General features: G+C 27.7%; 1 long non-coding RNA gene across 1 annotated transcript; it reads right to left on the reverse strand.

Annotated features, from left to right (window-relative positions):
* Positions 1 to 778: 778 nt before the first annotated feature.
* On the reverse strand, positions 779 to 4,688 carry LOC119668064. The gene is made up of 3 exons (XR_005251457.1): positions 4,528 to 4,688; positions 3,969 to 4,079; positions 779 to 1,001 (listed from the first exon to the last, which is right to left on the reverse strand). It is a non-coding gene; the product is annotated as an uncharacterized LOC119668064 (long non-coding RNA).
* Between the last annotated feature and the right edge of the window lie 317 nt (positions 4,689 to 5,005).

A 5,005-nucleotide genomic window follows, 5' to 3' on the forward strand; every position in this document is an offset into this window, starting at 1 on the left:
TATCTTTCTGCTGAAGAATTATTATTACTCATAATACTGTTATCAAACAGATGTATATCTTTCTGCTGAAGAATTTTAAACATCTTAATTTTAAACAAGCTTCTCCAGGTCAAATAGAAAAACCTTCTAGATATATTAACTCAGAATCAAACAGTTGTGCAACAGAGAACAGCTCTTCCAAAGTGTAATATTTAATTTAAGGAATATACAAATAATAATATTTACATTATTGTGTTAAATATTTAATTTGACTTACTAAAAACTTAGCAAAGGTTCTAAACCCTGAGTTATTCCTATATATACGGTAACAAAATATGCCAATAGGCATAAGTGGATATTCTAGGAATCGCCGGTATAACCTAACCTAACCGACTAAGAACTTACTGCAAAAGAACCAAACTTTAGTCTATATGAAAAATATTGCAAAAACAATATTATTAAATTAAGACAGCTATAAGAATTCATGGTACAATATATTATTATATTTTTATATTATATATATTTTAATACTGCATTCGAAAAATAAATAATTAAAAGTCGTTGTTTTCGGTGTGCAGATTTGTATTTTTATTTTTAATTATTATTGAGTTTGTAAAATATTTCAATTTATATTTGATTCCTTGAAAGTAGGCATCTCATTGTGTACAATAAAGAATCAAAAATTTTTAAGGTGAAAATTAACTAAATCAGCTACCTTGCCATCCTCTTCAAGCTGTTATATTCCAATCATAGTCCAATCCTAATATCATTTCCATCCACAACCGCATACATGTGCTCATACTATGATATTCTTAATTGTTAAAAATGGAATGGCAGCAAGCTCCACACACTCAATGCAGGCTTACCTGGCTCAGCCCCAGTTCTTAAGCCTAAATAGATTATTAGCGGCATAAAACCCCAATGGAAAGTGGTTTTTATTGCGGATACGACAGTCTTGACACGATTTTTGTATGACGGCTTAAACGCCATGTTGCCAAAAAGAATTTTAGTTTACTAGAAATCTATCAAGAGAGAAAATTAGCGCAACATATAAAAAGCAATTTTACGATAAATAAAATTTACGTGTAGTATATATAACTTTTTACAAAAACTTTGAAATAATTTTTCAAATCTTGGTAAATAGATTATTAAGAGAACTAGATGAAAAAAAGATATCAATAGGAATAAATCAGTTATAATATAAATTTATAATACCATAGACAGGGGTAAATACAATTCCATTAATTGTAAATATCAAGGATATATCATAAATGTATCTAATATGCAAGAAATTATATTTAGAGCAATAAGTACTGAAATAGTACTTTATGAAATACTTATAATCAAGTTTAGAGTTATAAACATTATAAACAAGTGGAAAAACTCTATGGTATATGCTCTACTTAGAAGCGGGCTTACTAACGTAATTCGTATACACAGTTCAAACACATTCCATACTGTAAGAAAAATTCTTTATTTCTCCTCCTCAAGGCTTCTTCCAATACTAGCTGAACAAAGGCCTATATTGGGCCAAAAATTGGAAAAATCAAGATTGACCTATCAATAACCAGTATTTCGAGTATAGATCTTAAGTTATTACAAAATAATGTTATAACGTTATACAAACGGAGTAAAAGGGTTTGCATTCGTCATGAAATAGAAAATGTATACCTATCATATTATTGGTGTATGTATGTATGTTGATCCTTTTCTCGAGTCAGCGCAACCGGGCACTTTTACTCTTTGATAGCTCGGGGTACTACAGGATCCCACCCATCTCATTGACTAAATTATATATTCCTTATAAGCTTCATGATTATTCAGTGATTGATCTAAAAGTGATTACTCTAAAATTAGATAGTGCTATCCTAGCCTGTCAGTTTTCGCATATAACTTCATGGCTCTGTCTCTTATGTATTTTTTGATCGGGTATATTCTAAAGTCTCCTAGCATGTCGTTTGTGCGGATGTACCAAGCCTTCGGAGAGCCTGTATGGCCGATATTTTATTTTAATAAAGTACTCTGCCTGAATAAGTCTGTAAGTTGTATAGACTTATTTAAAGTCCTGTTAAATGGTAGCAGTACTTATAACCTGCACAAATTTATTGAAGAATTCATATGAATGATAATGTTAATAATATGCACCACTTTCAGTATGCTAATCTGACTCACAACAAATATGTTATTGTCAATTTAGATTTAAAGTTACGTTCTATAATTTTTGTACGTGCTGTATGAATTTCTTTTAAACAAATAATAAATAAATAATAATCAAATTTAATATTTAAGTAAATATTTTCTAATAACCCGAAATAAGTAAACAAATAAGTTAATTGAATTTGGAAAGCATATATATATATGAAGAAATAAAAATATAATATAAAGGCGAACATATTTTATATGACATCATAAATTATCGTTAATCGCATTTTGTTTTGACAGGACAAAAAAAAGTCCTTGCAGTTTTTTCATTGTTTAACAATGCATAATGCTTATTCTATGCTCATTTTGTCAGCAACAATGATGCGACAAATATGTCCATCAGAGCATATGTAACTTTGCCAGTTGAACGCAGGATAAATACGATTGCCAGGATGATGAGCAGCAAATTTCACATTTTTCAATTATTTGTTTTGGCAGTCCTTTATGTGTCGCATTTAACATCAAGATAAATACAATTGAATAAATGCAGCACATATACATTGAAACTATTTCTGATAGTAAGGAGCCAAAGGACACCCAACATGCAGCAGCACAGTGTGGCGCAACGCAGAATGACATTGAAATGTCAACGAAATCGAATATATTGTAAAGCATCACAATGTAGTCAATAAGACAATATTGGCTATTTGTATGGGAACACTTCCGGTTCCGTTTTGGAAAATAATATTAGCAGTGAAAAGAATTTATTGTCATATGGTTGATGAGTACAAACTTCAAGGCGCCAAACTTAAATATGTTACTTAAATACGAAAATATTTTATTCAAGTAATTGAGGAGATTACAAAATTATTATAATTATAAAATTATTATAATTAAAATTATAAAATTATATTTAAAAAAATAAAAATAATTATAATTTCGGTGGCAACGTTTAAAATGGGCTGGTACATAACCAGCTGGTAAAGCTGTGGGAAAATAAAAAAGGAGGTTCTACCAGAAGATAGTTAAATGGAGTGTATGAGTTCCCACGAAGTAGAGAAATTATGGAATAAGATTACAAAAGAAAACAAATTGAATTACAGGAGAATATCGCGCGATTAGATATATTCTTTAAAAAAATTACAATAGAAAGATATAAAATGTAATTACATATAATTGTACTGTAGTAGCAGAGAGAATTTTTGGAAAACTTTTTAAGGTCCGAGTGATTGTAAATAAAAAATCTCAAAATAACAACCAATTTCGTGTTTGAATTTTGAACATAAATAAAATTTTTCTAAATATTGTGTACTGTTAAGATCGAAAATCTGGGATCCTTACTGTAACATAAAGTACAATTAAGCTGTATTTCTTGAAAATAAAACTAAAAGTTAAAGTTTTAAATAAGTTCAAAACCCAGATAATATGTCAAACTCCCACTTATTATTAGTTATATACATATTATATATTACAAATATTATGTCATGATCAAAATTTATCTTGTAATTGTAGTATAAAGATCAGTGACATTATAATGTCTCCAGATCCTTAAAATAAAGTAGTAATATAGAACTAGAAAAGTTGGATACTTATATGATTAGAGAAAACTTTCTATTTCTATTTGTTTAACATTTGCCTCAATGGATTTCTGCTTCAAAATTAAATAATTATAAAAACAGATAAGAATATGATTAGATAATACAATAATTGTACAATTAAATAATTAAATTATAAAATTATTTATTAGTTATGGTATATGATAACGTAATATAAAATTTCGTATATGGTTCGTATATATATACAATATGATTATAAATTTTATCATTAAATAAAAAAAAAGAACTTACCCAAAAAAGCAAAAAGAAAATGCATCTGTTATGTAATTTGCACAGAATCTACCTTGAAAGCATTCCTCTTTTTGCTAGAGGATGACACCGAAAATAAATGGATAACAATATCTGTAACAAATTTTGAAAATATTTATAAAAAGATATTTGTAAACAAAAAAACTTATTACTTTCTTTACTTTTATTATTATTCAAGGCTAACTCGGTTAAAATAAAATCAAATAACTTTTTTATGCAAAACAACACAATATTACAAATTTGTTATATTACAATATTTAATCCTTTCTTAACAAAGCACGTTTTAAAATATTTCGTGGATTAAGAGTTTAGTATTTTAAAAGCCGGATTAATTATATACTAAATGATTAAATGAAATAAAAAAAAAAACGACACGAAAAAGTGTACCTAAACTCTCCTTATACCCTCTCTGGCCAGCCCTAAATACTGAAAATTCACTTATCAAATTGCATCGATGCTTTAAAATATGAAAACTTGTTATTTTGCGGGGTCGTAGAGCTAAAGTATGATATATAGTATTTTGATCAATAAAAATGCTTACATGTTCCAAAGTCTAAATATGTTCAAAAAAAATCAACTCCACAATCGAATTTAGTGGTTTCCCGAAATGAACTACCTAATAGAGCTAGTTCATTTGTAAATTACGCAAGTCTAAAGAAATGTTACTTAAAATTTTTTTAAATAGAATTAAAAATAGGAAAAAATTTATGAAATAGTTTTTTAAATTTAAATGACAAATATTAAAAAAAAATAATTTATTGAATATGACATATTCTTAAATTTTTTTTGTCGAATTCCTTAATATATTAAAGGCACCCGGACTCGTTAGTGTTAGTATAAAAAAGAATCAAAATGTTATAAAGTAAGTTAAATCTTTGCTTTTGAACTGTCCAGGATTTGCAAAAATGTGAAAACTTCAACCTAATGACAAAACGTGGACCACTTGATAGGTGTGGTGGAAGCGGGCCGATTATCGATAAAATAGTAGGACACTATACAAAAATAATATACAAAATAAA

This window comes from Teleopsis dalmanni, chromosome 1, assembly GCF_002237135.1.
Source record: "Teleopsis dalmanni isolate 2A chromosome 1, ASM223713v2, whole genome shotgun sequence".
Classification (NCBI taxonomy): Eukaryota; Metazoa; Arthropoda; class Insecta; order Diptera; family Diopsidae; genus Teleopsis; species Teleopsis dalmanni.